Source organism: Cynocephalus volans, chromosome 16, assembly GCF_027409185.1.
Source record: "Cynocephalus volans isolate mCynVol1 chromosome 16, mCynVol1.pri, whole genome shotgun sequence".
Classification (NCBI taxonomy): domain Eukaryota; kingdom Metazoa; phylum Chordata; class Mammalia; order Dermoptera; family Cynocephalidae; genus Cynocephalus; species Cynocephalus volans.
This window is the reverse complement of record NC_084475.1, coordinates 42,152,228-42,168,520: the sequence shown is the minus strand read 5'-3', so window position 1 is coordinate 42,168,520 and position 16,293 is coordinate 42,152,228. Positions and strand designations below refer to the sequence as shown.

At 53.3% G+C, this 16,293-nt stretch overlaps 1 pseudogene; it reads right to left on the bottom strand.

Moving 5' to 3' along the window:
* Positions 1–9,928, bottom strand: part of LOC134364511 (solute carrier family 2, facilitated glucose transporter member 10-like) — a 66,094-nt pseudogene extending 56,166 nt beyond the window's left edge.
* Positions 9,929–16,293: the final 6,365 nt, after the last annotated feature.

Genomic DNA, 16,293 nt, shown 5'->3' with positions numbered 1-16,293 from the left:
TCCTTCCTTCCTTCCTTCCTTCCTCACTTCCTTCCTTCCTTCCTCACTCATTCATTCATTCCACATAAAGGGAAATGCATGAAGACTGAGGCAGCAGGGAGAAGCTTGGATTCCCTAAGACAGGGGTGGAAGACAGTCATGGTGGTTGGGTCCTACCGCCAGTGTTTCCCACAGTCCCCCCCGAGGTGGCCGTGCCTTTGACTCTTGGCCCCAGGGAGTAGGAAAATGGCTGAACCCTAAGAACCGCACATTGGGGCTCGCAGTGAAGGCGCCCTGCCCACTTTGACTCAGATGAGCAAGGCCTAGCAAAGACCAGTGGCCTTGGGCATGAGCATCTCAGCATCTCAGAGTCCCTTCCCTGGTGTTCTGCACCCATATGATTTCAACACCATCCCACCACCCGTCAGACTGGGTTGGGGGATTTGGGGGGAAGAGGTGATGTCACCCAACTAGATCTGAGAAGAACTTCCAGCTGGCAGGTGGGCATGAGCCAGTCTAAGCTGGTGTAGAGCAAATAAACATGGCAGCTCTTGTGCCTGCTGGTCTCAGATGAGTTCTTGCCAGTACCCAGTGTGGAATATCATCTATTATCTAGCCTGGAGAATTTTCAGCACGTCTAAGGGCTCTAGATGTTGTCTTGGACACTTCCATAGAGTTTCTGCATAAAGTTTTAGTTGAAGAATAGTTCTGCTGCTACAAATAGGAAAATTCAAAAAACCCTTCTGCTTTAGAGTGAGGAATTTTGGCCACAGAAAAGAAAATAGACTTGTCTGGGGGGAGCAGAGACACACACTTATTTCTCCAGCCCCCTTGCCCCCAGCCCCCAACCAGGGCTTGTCCCCTCCCACCCCAATCGGAGATGGCTTCCTGGAGGAAGGGGGCTGGATGCTTCAGCCCTTCCTCTTCCTCTGCCTGTTCTCCCAAGTATGCCAATAAAGCCAGCCCACTCCCTGATGGGTCCAGAATGAGGCAGCCTAGCCAGTCATGTCATCTGTCGTCTTCATTTTTCAACCCCTCCGCCTTTTCTGATACCAGCACCCCAATTTTTCTCTGTGGAACCATCCCTCCCCCACCCTTGGTCCAGGCCATGGGTGAGGCGTCCCCCCACCGCCTCCAGGGTGGGAATGTGCCCCCCACCTGGGTATCAGAATAGCCACCCTCCAGCCACTGTGATAGGTTCAGGGATAGGCACGTGATCTTGCTGAGCCAGTGAGCGTTGTCCATTGGGTGGGGGGCCACCGGGAAAGGTGCTCTTTTTTCTGATATCTGCTGCTGGTGGCCGTCTTTGCCACACTGAGGTGGGTCTGTCTGGGATGGAGCCCCCAGAGTGGGATGCTGTGCTGAGAGGGAGTGGAAAGTGGCCGATGCTTTCGGTGGAGCCTCTTGGATCAGCTGTGTTTCAAGCCAACCACCCCTCTTTCAGTGATTTACAACAAAATATTCCCTTTTGTTCATAAGCTGATGTGCATCAGGTTTTCTGTCACTTATAACTTGACAGATACAGACACGCCGGCTCCATGTGTAGGAAACTGTTCCTGGGTCTGGAAAGAATGGGCCCAGGAATTAGATCAGAGGACTTACCGATGAGATCGAGGAAGGAGAGGCTGATGAAGAGGTTGGCAGCCCAGTTGAAGCTGTTGCAGAAGGCGAAGGCTCTCCCTCTGATCTCCATGGGGTAGGTCTCACTGAGGACAAGCCAGGTCACTAGGACAGGAGAGCAGGAGGGCTCCTGGGCTGGGGCTGGGACGCAGGGCCTGGCACCAATGGGTCAAGCAGGTGGCCACCCAATGATGTGATTCAGGCTGAATGTCAGGCTCCTGCCACCAAATCCTCCCCTGCTGCTTCCCCCACACTGTGATGAGGATCCCTGCAGGGTGACCAATGATCTCAGTTTGCCCGAGACTGAGAGGTTTCCTGGGACACAAGACCTTCAGTGCCAAGACCGGAACAGTCCTGGGCAAACTGGGATGGTTGGTTTTCACCCTATTCAATAAACCCCTTTCAGTAATCTCTTTTAATTGAGCTATCCAGGGGCAGATCCAGGATTTATGAGGCCTGAGGCTTAAATGATTTGGGGGCCATTAAAATAAAAATTACAAACATCAAGTTAGGCCCTAGCCTAACTAGCCCTGAGAGGAGCCCTGAAGCTTCATGGTCAATTCACCTATACTGTTCCTCTGAGACCCTGACTGGAATTTCCCACTAAGATGGGTAGAAGGTTCCAGAGTCACCTGCATGAAGACTCCACTCACGTGGTCCAAATCCAAAGGAGAAAGCACTCACAAAGACCATCATGCAGACCAGCACGGTCCAGCACAGTGGCACATGCTCTGGGGTTGTTGGCACAGGGAACGCCAGCAAGGCGGTGCTCAGGGCTGGCAGGAGAGGGGCTGAGGGGTCTCCAGCTCCAGGATGGGGCCTGGTTTTCTTAGCAACTGACAAGACCAGCTCCCTTTGGTCCTCTCTAGTTCTTGGCATTGGAGGTGGAGCTGAGCCCTCTAGTAGGACAGAGTCTCTAGGGAGGCCTGTCGGCCATTGGGCATGCCATCTGCCATGGTGGCATTGGGCATGGCCAGGCAGCTTGGGCCTGAGCCCATGGGCATGGCAAAGCTGACGAGGCCTATGCCACTGACTGACAGGCCATGAGGGCACAGCCAGCTAGCAACAGGGCCCTGCGACCCACGTGGTCCACCAGCCCCATGGCAGTGAGGGTTGCTGCTACCTTCACCACGCCAAGCCCCACAGAGGTCAGGACAGCTGAGGATCCCCCACGGAAGCTGACCGAGTGGAAGACGGTGGAGGCATAGTATAGCACATTGGGCTGTCCTGTTGGAAAAGCACCAGCCCCTGTCCCACTGTGGTCCGGCCTCGCATGTTATCCTGTGCCCTGAAGAGGTCTAGAAAGGAGTACTGTGGCCTCCCCAGGCCCAGCTTGTTGACCTCACCTCCCTGGGGCGGGATGAGGTCCCTGTGGGCTGCAGTCTCATCTGCACTGGCAGGGAGGAAGAGGAGGCTGAGGGATGGCAGGAGAGCAGGCACAACAGCCCATCCCCATGGGGCACTGGCCAGTACGTAGTTGAGGGCATAGGAGAGCAGGATGCCCATGGTGATGCCTGCCTCGTAGAGGGCACCAACAATTCCCTCTGCCATGGCCCCACCAGCTCAGACACGTAGATACAGCAGGCCATGGATGAGAGGGAGATGGCAAAGCCAACCGCCGAGCAACCCAGGACCAACCAGACCAGGGAGGCAGCCAGGCCCAGGCTCAGGCTGCCTGCCAACAGCACCAAGTTGCTCCCAAGGATGGCTTGTTTCCTGCCACAGCAGTCAATGAGGAAGCCCCCACCAGGGAGGCAAGGAGAGCGCCCAGGAGCAGGCTGCCCACCAGGAGCTCCTGCTCCGAGCAACTTAGCCCAACGTCAAGCTGCAGTGGCAACAGGGCACCTGACATGACTGCCAGTTCATAACCAAAGGCCCGGCCACCCAGCAAAGACATAGAGGCACACAGGGGCAGCACAGGTGGGGGACAGCCTGGAAAACAAAAGTGACAGAGACAGAGTTCAGAATGGTTCCTTGCCAGAGCACCTCTCCACCCAACCTCCCTTCCATCTGTCATTCCCTCCATTTATCCATCCATCTGCTTCATCTATTCACCCATCCATTTGTCCATCCATCCATCCACCCACCTATCCATCTATCCATCTACTCCATCCATCCACATATTCATCCATCTGTCTGTTCATTACCTGCCCCTTAATTCACTCAACCATCCATTAATTTATTGATCCATCTATCCACAAATCCACCCATTCATCCACCTGTCTTTGTATTCCATCCCCTTATATACCCATTCACACACCCATTCCTCCATATAAATTTATTTATCTGGCATCTACAACATGCCAAGTTGACTTGGTTTATATAAATTGCAATTTAAAAGCTCCCAATTAATATACTAGATAACAGAATTTCCAGATTCACTTAATGAACCTGCAACCTCTCCATCTTGGTTGAGAGTACCCTTAAAACATATGCTTTCTTAGTTTGGGTGGGAGAGGAAACTATTTTTATTTTGTTAATTGAGGAATTTGTAGGAGTTCCAAGTCATTTTTATATGCATGGTAATGAGGAAAGGACAATGCATTAGATATATTAGGGAACTAAGGTTCTTTTCTGTTTTGACAACTAACTTGGTATGTGACACTAGGCCAGTCTCTTTCCCTTTCTGGGCTGTGGGAGCTAGTCTCTAACTATGACTCCCAATGAACCAAGCCTCTTAGTGTTTATTCCCTTATGTGGTCTCCTCTCACACTGACTCTGGGTAGCTCTGTGACTAGTTTTAACCACCAAAATATGGCTGAAATGACACTGTGCCAGTCCTGGGCCTAAGATTTGAGCAGTTTTCACTTTTATGTTTTTTGGGGAGCCCTAAGCTACCATGTAAAAAGTCTGGCTACACTGACACATGGAGAAAACATGGGGAGAAACCCTTAGACAATAAAGACAGAGAGAGGCTCAGCCATCCCAGCATTCTATATGGGCTTCCAGATGATTCCAACTGTAGCTGCCATCTGACTGCAGTTTCATTAGAGACCTGAAGTGACTGCAGCAGAAGAACCACCCAACTGAGCCCATTCAACCTGGAGAACCATTGTAGATAATCAAGTGGTTGTTATAGAGACAACTGTAAATTTGGGGGTATTTTGTTACACAACAATGGACAACTGAAATGTGAAATGTTACTAGATCAGTCTCTTCCGAAAGGATCATGAAACATTGATAAAAGATCTTTTTCGACTTCTATTTTTAAAAATACCAATAGACAAAGTAACCATACAAACACTTTTTTCCTTTAAGGTGAAATAGAGATTTCTGAGTGCATGAGCAAGTATGAAGGACAGTTAGTGGAAATCAGGAGAGGCCATGACCCATCTGTTTGTTACTTAGGAAACACTATACTGCATGATGATTCAGATCTCTGCATCTTAAATTTTGGGGCTTTTAGTCCTAGATTATCCAAGTGGGCCATCAGCTAAAGATGAGAAATAAAACTAAATCAATACTTATAATGAGAAGGCAAATGATTATAATGAAAATAAATGATGAGCTCAAAAATAATAATTCTGTAAAATCCTCCCTAAGCCCAAAGAAATCAGTGCTTTACTACTCCCATTTTATGAATGAACAAACTAATGACGAAGGAAGAAAATCCTAGGCTGAACGTGAGAATGTGAGAGGTTTGTGTCTTGTTTTGTATTTGTTTTGGTAGCTTTGTTTTCTTGTCATTTGCTTCTTCCCCTCCCCACCCCACCCAGCTGTAAGAATTCCAGTTACCCGAGAGTTCTGGTTATTAAGGATATTCCTGAACTTCTCTGTTGCTTGTTCGTGGATAGCTTTCCACAACTGCATCTGTTTATTACCCTAGATCTCTCAGTCTCACTTTGCTCATGTGTAAAATGGGGACAATAACACCTACCCTGCTTGCTTCCAGAGCTGATGGGAAGATGAAATCTATGACAGGGTTTCATAAATGCCACTCTAAGTTGTTATACGACGTGCTGTTGACAGCTCAGCACAGTGGAAAGCAAGGAGGACACAGACTGAAAAGACGGCATTGTAGTCTCAGCACTGCCACTTGCTCTAGGTGACCTTTCGGGCAAGTCGCTTCTTCTTGAACTCCAGTTTCCTCATCTATAAAATGGGGCTAATATATCCTTTCTCATTGGCTCTTGGAAGAGTTCAGTAGAGAAAGGTTACTGGCACATAGGAAGTGTGTTCAAGGAGAATTCCTATGACTCCTATGAGGGTACTTCAAAAAGTTCATGGAAAAATAGAACTGAAAGATTATATGAGTATTTCTATGAACTTTTTGAAGTACCCTCATATTACTACCTGGTCCTTCTGTCTATTTCTAGACCTGGCTAAGAAAACACAAGCTTGTTGTCATCCCTGGCTTCCCTTCAAAGTTCACTCCTGCAACAGCTGGTGCTAAGAGTCTAAGAGGAAGAAAATGCTGACTTTCTTTCACTCTTTTCTGCAGATCTGGGGTAGGAACATGCCAAATAGCACAACCTGTTTGTTCCTGGTATTCCAGACAAGCTTTTTTTAACCATGCATTTTTCATTCAGAGACAAAAAAAACCAGCAAAAACATCAAGAAGACACACACAACACACACACACACACACACACACACACACACACACACACACACACACACACACACACACCCCAAGAAGGAATAAAATGGAAACAACCACCTATTTGGAATTAAATTAGAATAAAAGGGCCACATAGAAACTGAGATGTGGTCAAAGAGGTACTCAGGTGAGAATTATGACTTTTTATCAGAACCACTCCCCCTGCCAAAACCTGAAAATAAATTAATTAAGCCTTTGAATGAAGAAGCTAGGAAAATTACAACAAAATGAACCCAAGGAGCAAGTGGAAATATAAAAGCAGATGTTAACGAAATGGGAGGGAAAAAACCTAACAATAGGATAGTTGATCACTAAAACTCAAGTTGGTTCTTTGATGTGACTAAGAAAACAAAAAATGTTTTGGCAAGTATGATCCTGGAGAAAGAAATACAGATAACATCAGGAATGAAAAAGGGGCCTTAAGCAGATACAGGGGAAAGAGAAAGATCAAGGCATTTTCAACAGTTTGTGGCACAAACAGCAGCTGTAGTTAGATTTAGACTTTATCAGCTCCCATCACCTCTCTCTCCTGCTTCTGAAACTCACTCACCCCAGAGGTGCCTACCTTTAGTCATGTGACAGTAAGCTCTCCCTCCTGCAGAGAGTCCTTCAGGGAGTCTCTGCGTTTTCAAACAACTTTAACCCAACGGGTTACCTCTGTAATCATTTCTCGTATCTCTTCTTAAAAGCAGATGCTTTTAAGTTCAGTCAGAGTTTTTGCTTTAAAAGGTGAACTCATTCACATTTATTGCAATTACTGATATGTTTGAATTTGCTTCTGCCATTTTATTTGTCTATCTTCTGTTTACTGTATTATCAGGATATTTCTTTTTTCCCCCATTTCTGCTTTTGATAGATCAATTAAGGTGTTTTTTGTTCGTTTGTTCCATTTTCTCCCCACTGATTTGAATGTTATACATTCTATTCCCTCTCTTCTTAGAGCAGCACTGTCTAATGGAATTTTCTGCAATGACAGAAATTTCTATATCTATGCTGTCTGATATGGTAGTCCTAGCCACATGTGCATACTAAGCTAATGTGGCTAATGTGATGAAGGAACTGAATTCTAAATTTTATTTAATCTTAATTAATTTACATATAAAAATGGCCACATGTGGCTAGTGGCTACCATATCGACAGCACAGTTGAACAGGCTACTCTGAATTTTTAATTAACACACTTAAACTTTTATATTTCTGGAAGTAGCAGTATCTGTCTCACCCCAGACCCGACGAAAACATTCGTAATGCTATAGCCAGATTTATTTAGTGTTTTCTGTGGACCCGGCACTGCTTTGAGTACTAAGTTTAATAACTCATTTAATTCTTACCATAACTTTATGAAGTAGGCTTTTGTATTATTTGTGAATGAATAAACTGATAGAGCAGTGAAATGATTTGCCTAAGGTCAAAAGGCATAGGCAGCTGAGCCTAATTCAAAGCCAGGCAGTCTGGCTCCACAGTCCATACTCTAACAGCTCCATTATTAAACCTCGGTGTAATATAATTTCTCTCTGTTTTCTCCTACTCCTGCCTCTTCCAGATCCATTAGGCAATTTTTGTGCAGAGGGAAGAGTTTCATGGGTGAAGGAATCATCCCCCCTCTTTCTGCTCACCCTTCTCCCCTTCTGCCCCTGGCCCAAAATGACCCCCTACCATTCCCTGGCTGGCCTTGTGCTTCCTATTCCTGACCATGCCAGGAAACCTCCGGGAAGATTATCCTGCTCTGTCTTCACTTCCCTTTGCCCCACCTACCTCGGTTCCTGCGGTTTATTCCCAGAAGGGAAGGTTCTCCCCAGCCACGTGAGGCAATCGAGGTGAAAGCACAGAATTTGTATGCCATTTCCTAGGTTTCCTCTTGAAGTCCTCTTCCACGACTGGCATGTGGAAGAACGTGCACGAGAGGCTGGCACTGCGAGGACCCTGCCCCCAGACACAGCTACTAGCAAGTGGCCCCTGGGCCACAGGAAACCAACAGGCACGTTCCAGCATTTGCACTTCCTTTAGCAAAACAGCTGAAAACCTGTGGTGAAATAACCGGTTTAAGGGAGGGTTTGTCCGACTTCAAAGGGGGCAGGGAAATGTTGGTACGTTTCCCCAGCAAGCCCGGATGAACAGAGGTGACTGCTGGGAGACACCAGGCAGGCTGCGTTGTCTAGGTTACCTGTGGATGGAAAACCTCTCATTGCCCAAGGAGGTATCAGCCGAATTGCGTGTAATTACTAGTTGGAGGGAGCAAATTTCCAAGTTCCATGTATTTTACTGCATATATTTCCCACCCCCGCCCCTTGGAGGAGGAGCACTGCCAATGCCCAGCGTCTCAGGACCCTTTCTGGTGTCTTGGAGGCACAGGCGTAGACACCTTGGGTTCCAAGCCTAGGCTCGTGGGCCCTGTGTGCACGGGACATGGGTCCTGTCTCCCTCCCTCTCAGTTTCCTCCTGAGAAGAGACAGCTCTTGCCTCTCCACCCTGGGAGAACCACTGGCCTGACCCTCTTCTTCCTTTCCGCACTAGCAGGAGAGCTCTGGCTGCCCCAGCAGAAGAGCTTTTGCCCAACAAACACCCTCACTTGCCCCCAGGTTGGCTTGAGTCCATTTATTTCAGTGAAACTTTGGGGGGGCAATCTCTCCCCTGCTCTCAGCTCCCTTCAGGGAAGGGTGATGGTGATGACAGCAAAGTTTGGGGGAACATTTTCTAACCCGGCAGTGCTAAAAATCGAAGGATGTGCCTCATCTCCAGGGGGATCCCCCCAGAGAGCCATGCTCCAAGTCACTCAAGCTAGAGCCACCTCTAACAGAAGCAGCCAAAAGACCACTGGGCACGGTCCCCAGCTAGGGGTCCTGGTCTCTGTGCAAGTCCTGTAGGCTCTTGGGCAAAGCATTCTACTGCCCTGTGCCCTCTGTCCCCTGACATGATGCTCAAGCAAGCTGGCTACTCCATCAGTGCCTGCCCATGAGAGGGACTGGACTCACTGAAGCATAGAGCTGTCCCCTCTTGTTCATGGCCAGGTACCGCCCAGAGAAGAGCCCCTTGATGGCCACAATGCTCACCTTCACCACCGTGATCTCCAGAATACCTGGAAAATTGGGAAGGCTCGTCATTCCCTACTCCTCCCTAGAACCCCAGAGGTGAAAGCTGAGCACCCACGGGCCCTGCCCACAGCCCGCCCAGGCTTAGGGTGAAGAGGGCAACATACACCCAACAGGAGTGTGTGTGCATGTGTCCGTGTGTGTGTGTGTGTGTGTGTGTGTATGGTGGCGGGGGTCTGGAAGTTCAAGGAAGGGAGTCATCACTGGATAGGTGACGAAGGGGGACATCTGGAAGGCTTCTCCAAGGAGATGGAATTCAAGCCAGGGAAGGAAGTAAATACATTTACACCCTCTGGCTCTGCGCCAGACACCACGGCATGAGGTGTGGCTCACGTGAGCCTCACAATAACCTTGCAATCTAGTTTCATCATCTGACAGACAAGCAAGCTGAGTGACTTGCCCAAAACCACACACAACATGTGTTTGAGGGAGAATTCATACCCGGGCTGCAGATACCGGAGTCTGAGCTCTCAAACTTCGCTGCCTGAACCCAGCGCTGGTGGAATCCCAGCAGGGGAGGGAGAGCTGGAGACTTGCCCGGCGCTGGGCACAGGCTGCGGGCCTCCCGCGTGCCCGGGGCGCATGCTGGGCGGACTCCGCGGCGCCGGCCCGGGGACCAGCGAAGCGCGCGGGCAGCCCATCCTGGTTGCCTCAAGAAGCCTGAATGTTCTGCGACTCCGAGAGGGAGCTTCGATCTGGAGAGAACCGGGGTGACTCTGCGAGACGAGTCCTGCGCACGGGGACGCCCTGGCGACAGCTGGTCCCCACCGTGCGGCTCCAGGGGCACCCCCCGAAGACGCCCTCGCAGGCTGCGGCTTTCCTTGAGGACGCTGCGATTTCCCGCCGCCGCCTAGCATTCGCCGCACCGCTGCCTGCGCCCGGGCCGGAGCCGACGCGCAGAGGACCCCTGCGGCGCTGGCCACACTCCCACGCTCCTCACCGCGCCGCTCTCCTGCTCCCCACCGAGGGCCCCAGGACCACGCGACCAGAGGAGCCAACCCCGGAGCCTCTCGGAGCTTCCGCGGCGAGCGCAGTGCGGGCGGCGGGGCCCGGACGCGGGGCGGGCGTGTGCGCGCATCTCCACGGCCCCAGACCCTCGTCCCGCGGGCCCTCCCTGGGCGGCTGGGGCGCCTCCCTTCCTGTCGATCTGCGGACCAGGGAGGAAGCAGGAGGGGTGCAGTTTCCAGCCCCGGGAAACGAGTGTCGGTGGCAGCTGCAGCCCGGGAGCCTGGCTCCGCCGGTCGAGACTCATCCGGGCAGAGGCAGCGGCGCGGGGCGGCCACCGAGGCGGCCAAGAGCGGGGTGGGAGAAAGAGACTGCGGGGCGCCCCGGGATCGGCAGGAGAAGTCGTCGGAATAATAAAAAGGATGGTAAATGCCTGTCCAGCTCCTTTTCTCAGACAGATGCAAGGGGCTTAAACTTGTCAGAGCAGCCAAACGCAGCCGAGCTGGGAGTCTGGGGCCGAGCAGCCGGGCGGGCGACAGGCTCTGCCCTTTCTCCCCGAGCACCGGCAGCCGCCGCGGCGGCCTTTTCGGATGTGAGCCCCCTTCCCACCCCCAGCCCTCCTCGGACCCCAGCGCGCGCTCTTCTTCCGGACGTAGGAAGAGATGAGAGGACAGTGGCCGTCGCCCTCTAGCAGCAGGAGGCGGCCGGTCTTCCCGGGCACCCGTGGCGCGCCGTCTCTCCCTCTCCCGGCCCGGGTCCCTCCAGGGCGCCTCTCCCCCGCGTCGCGCCTCGCCGGGCACTCCCTGGAGGCGCTGTTCTCCAGGCTGCGGTTGACGCGGCCGCTGGGGTGCAGCCGGAGGTGGCACTTGGTGGAGCAGTAGAGCTTGCGGCGCCGGGGCGCCCCGCCGAGGTGCTCGTAGCCGCAGCCGGGCTCCAGCAGGCTGAGCAGCAGGAGCCAGACCAGGCCCACGGTGGCATCATGCCCGCCCCGCGGCGGAGGCTGCAGTCGGGCGCGGCGCCCATGGAGGGCGCGGCGGAGCCGCGGCGAGGAGCTCGGAGCGGGCTCCCGCGCCTGGCGGTGCCGACTCCGACTCCGCGGGAAGGAGACGGAGAGGAGGAGAGAGAGAGAGAAAGAGAGAGATCCTGTAATTTCCACCCGAGAGCGGTGAGATTTCCGTGGCTGTGCAAAGCTCTGAAAGAAAGGACGGTTCGGCAACAAAAGGCAGACGTGGTCCCCAGGCAGAGGCGCGGGCGGGGCTCGGGCCGGCGTCGCCTGCGCACACGGGTCCCCGCGCAACGCACGCCGTGGAGCCCCAGCCCCGTCCTCGCACGGCACCCGCTCCCGGCTCTGAAAGGTCCCTTCCCCGCCCCTCCCCCGCCTCCTCCCCCAGATCAATTATGCCTCCGAAAATTATAGACCGAGGTCTCGAGGCGGCCGCCCCAGGCCCTGTCACCCCCTCCCGCCCCCCATCAATCCCCTGCACGATGGGACCGCCGCCGATGACTGATGTCCGCGAAGGCAACTTGCGGAAGTCGAGCTGACAAACGCCCATTCAAGGCGGCGCACAATGAAGCGGGCCGAGGGGGCGGCAGGGGGGAGGGTCTGGGGCTCGAGCGCGCGTGGGGACCCCGGGTCTGAGTCTGCGCCCGGAGTTTCCCGCAGGAGCGTGGCGCTGTCCGCAGCCGCCCGAGGCGTGTGTCAGACCGGCCCAGAGGCGCTTTGTCCGGTGTGGCTCTCCAGCCTGGCGAGGTCCTGTCCCGTGGCGGCGGTCCAGAGACGGGGCAGGAGGGGTGACAGAGCCAGAGAAGGGGGCACAGAGACCGAGTCCTAGAGAGGAAGAGAGACGCAGATAGGAAGGGAGAAAGAGCGAACGGGAGAGGAGAATCTGTATGACACAGATCCGCAAAGAGAGACAAGAGAGGTGAAGTGGAGGAAGCCCAGAGAAAAGCGTGGGAAGCCCGGGGCCGCGAGAGAAGGGGAGGAGAGGGGAGGAAAGAGGCTGCAAAGGGGCGGAGTGGGGGGTGTGGGGGGGATCCTGGCCTGGTGGGTGGGGGCAGCCATGTAGATGCCCAGGAATGGCGCCCAGGACGGAGGTGTGTGTGTGTCAGGGTGCGTCTCGGGGAGGCCTGTCTGCCAGGGACCCCAGTGAAGAGGGGCTGTGGATAGTGCTGGGAAAAGCCCTATCCCCGTTCCCTTCTCTTGCTCCCCTGGCCTCAGTGTCTCCAGTGGCACCCTGGCCAGCAGCCAGCTGGATACCAGCAAGGAGTCTCTAGCAAGGGGGCTTTGTGGCTGGGTTGGGGCACCCTGTGTGGCCCGGTGGTCTAGGCCACAGCCTGGGCTCCAAGTTGACCAGGGGCTCTGAGATGAGCGGGGGGGAATGACATTCCCCATCCCTTCTATCTGCATCGGGATTTGGGGTCCTGGCAAGTGTACAGGGGACCCCCATGAGCTGCGGAAGCTAGCACATACCATGGGACATTTCTAACCACTATGGCCTAATACACACAGGACAGAGTGTCCTCAGTGAGCCCACTCCAACATGCTCAGTGCCTGAGTGGCCCTTTGGAGGATGGCATCCCCAAGCCATCACTCAGGATCAAGTGATCTGTCTAGTCACTGCCCCAGGGCTGGTTTGTGAGAGCCCTTGAACAGTCCAAAGACCAGGCCACCGAGTTGCTAGAGCCTCAGATTCTTAGTGATGGAATCTTCTTTATAGGGGACAGAGGACAGCCCCCAGAAAGTCCCTAAGGACAGAACCAAGGGGGAACTTGCCCCAGATCCAGTGGTACTCCATGGGCAGACCAAGGCTGGGACTTACTGGTCACTTTAAGTTCCTAAGAGAGCACGGAAGAGATGCATGAGGATGTCCATGCCCTGAACACCTTCAGCTCTGCTTCTGAGAGTCAGCTGTCTCCAGACACTGTGTCAAGAAGAGACATGAAGAGATGCAGTGTTCAAGACAGAGACAGAGCACGCAAGAAATTCAGACAGAGAGAGAAGGGACAGAATAAGATCCAAAGAGGGAGTAAGAGTGGTCTGCTGGGGTCGGGGGAGGACAGGACTTTGGATGTCCCGTTCCTATGTAGGCCCAGCCTCCCCCTCTGCAGCTCCCCTCCAGAAGAGCTGGGAGGAGCCAGAAAAATCCCAGTGAGGCAATCTTGGTTTACAGCCTCCTCCCGCCACACACCTGGGGCCCCCAACAGTTCCCAGGGAGACTCCCTGGCACTGGTCTCCAACCCCTCCCACCACCAGGTCTGCCTGTGCCCTGGAACCTGGGGTGGGGGCAGGGGCTGCTGTCCTAGAGCAGGGGTCTAAGGGGGCTGCCTTCCATGGGAGGGAAGCTAGGGAGGGCAAGAGGGTCTGCTGGTCTTGCTCATGGTTGTGCCCTCAGCTGCCAAATAGCACCCAAAACTCAGTAGCTGCTCAAATGGCCCGTCCATTTCCTCGCCATGTGACCTTGGCCATGGAGCATCACCCTTCTGAGATACTGGCTTCTCCTGCATATGATGCCCCAAATCTAGTGCCAGAAATGCAATGGAACCATCCCTGTGAAGTTTCCTGCCCCTGTATCAGTGCAGAGCTTGCCCCATGGATAGGGACCACAGTTTACTATGCAAACCTCCATGCCTTTGAGAGAGAAAGGGGCCACAATTCAGTTATGCTGGGACAGCAGGTGCCCCTGGCTGAGCTGCCTCTTGGTGGCCCTGGCTCACCGGATGGTATTCCCATTAGTGTGACTTCTCCCGGGCAGTGAAACTTCTGGGCCATGTTTTCTCCTCTCCTCTGAGCCCTGGTGGTAGCCTCCATCCACCCTCCACCCTGACTTCAGAGGGAGGTGTCTGAAACCCAGAGCTGCCTTCTGCCCTGCAACAGGCCCTGTGACAGCTCTGTCCCTCACTGACAGAGGCCATGGTAGTATGGGACGCTTCGATACTCCTCCAACCGCCTACATCCCCAGTCCACTTCCCGCCACTTCCCATCGGAGCCTCAAGGCCTTTGTTCACCCACCCAGTGAGGCCATCCTCCTCATTTGAATCTGCCCATCTTTCCAGGCCCAGGAAAGCCCCCTGGGCCCCTCTGCTTAGCTGTGAACACTGCCTGGATGCCAAGCGCTCAGACGCTCGCTCAGGCCCAGCTGAGGGAGGGGTGCCCGATTCTTTTGCATCTTTCCTGGCAGGGGCAGGGGTCTCATCCACAAAGTCTTGCTGGCCTGGGCTGGGGCTCCCACACAAGGGCAACCTCCACCCCTCCCCCTCCCATGCAAAACTAGGTGAGGGGTGCGTAATGTGGTAATAGGAACCCTGTTAATTGCTTCCAAATGGTCAGCTGCAGCCATTTGACTAATTGGTCTCTTCCAGACCCCTGCCTGGACTCCCCCAGGTCTGGCCCAAGCCCTCCTACCACCAGTCCCAGAACATCTGCTTGGGATCTGCCCACCCCCAGAGACCCTCCCAGCCATAACTGGTACCTGAGTCCAGGCCCCCCACCTCTAGCCCCTTCCTCTGGAGAGGGAGATGAGGAAGGAGAGAGGGCAGAGGACAGTGTCCTGTGATGGAATCCCAGACATCTGGCCAGGGACTGTCAGATGTGATGTCAGCTCCAGGCCCCAAACTCACTCCAACTGTGTTCCTCTACCCCCACCCCACCCTAACCCAACCCCCTCAGAGGGTAGCTGGAGAGAGTCCCAGCCTTCCCTGTGCCAGCCTGGAGTGGGTGGGCTCCTGAAATCCTAGGAGCAGCCCTGCTTAGCCCCACCTTACCGATGAGAAACAGTCACAAAGAGGTGAAATGACTTGTCCAAGGCCACGCAACTGGGAGATGAGGCAAGGTGACTGGAACCCCCATCTGTCTGCTCAGCTTGGAGCAACTGGCTCTTTGTCCCCAGTAGCCTGCGGGGTCCAGGGCCTGAGCAGGGCTATGAGGGAAACCAAGCCCCTCTAAGTCCCTGCCTTTGCTTCTGGCAAAGTTAGAAGCCACAGCAGGACAAAGGTGGTACTTGAACTCGGAATCTCCACACCCAGCTGTGACCAGTTCTCTGCTCAGTAGACGCTGCCTCTAGGGAGAGCAGCTAGATGCCCTCCCCAGGTGCAGAGGAGTAAATGAAGATTCGGGGGGAGGGAGGCCTGCCTGGGCCACACAGTTGGGATTGCAGATGGAGCCTTTCCAGCCAGCCCGGGACCACGACTTGCTGCACAGGACGTGAGGCACTGCATGCACTCCACTTCTCTTTTCCCAGGAGCACCGCCCGCATGACTGTGATGGATTCTCCCTACTCCGTAGATGAGGAAACTTATGCTGTAAAAATGGCCAACAGAATGGCCATGGCCACCCTGTCCCTAAGAGGCAGAGCCTTATCCCAGGGCCTGGCACCAGCTGGAGGGGTGCATAGCTCCCTCTTGAGGAAATTCTGGTTGGCACCCTGCCAGGGTCCTCCTTAGTACCAAGGAACCATGGTTCAAAGGGTGATGGGTCTGCTGTCCCCACAGGGACTTGGACACTGCCTGTGCCCAAGACAGTGAGGGCTGCTGGGCACAGAGAAGAGGGGACCCCTCCTCTGCATGCCAGTAGAACCTTGGGTTGGGCCCAGCTCCAGGATGGCGCCTCGGGCCAGGAACAACACAGACATGAGGTGGCTCCCGGGGGGCAGACGGGCAAATAAGAGCCCAGAGGGGTGGCTTGAAGCTGGGGACCGAGGGATGCAGCCACCCAAGCTGTCTTTTGTCTTTTAGTTTAGTTTTAGTTTTTATTTTTTACTTATTTATTTATTTTTATTTTTTATTTTTTTAATTAAAAATTTTTTTCTCTGATTTTTATCTTTCAGTAGGTATTACATGTATTTCTTCTTTTAGGATATTTTTATTTTCATTTTTAATTTTTTTCTATATTTCTATGAGTTTATATTTATTTATTTATTTACTTTTATTTATTTATTTATCATTATACAATGTAGTTGTTTTCATGGCCCTTCACCAATTCCTCCCTTTCCTCCTTCCCTCTCCTCCTTTCCCATCCCCATCAACATCATATCTGTTCTCTTCTCTTAATAAGTTCACAGAATTA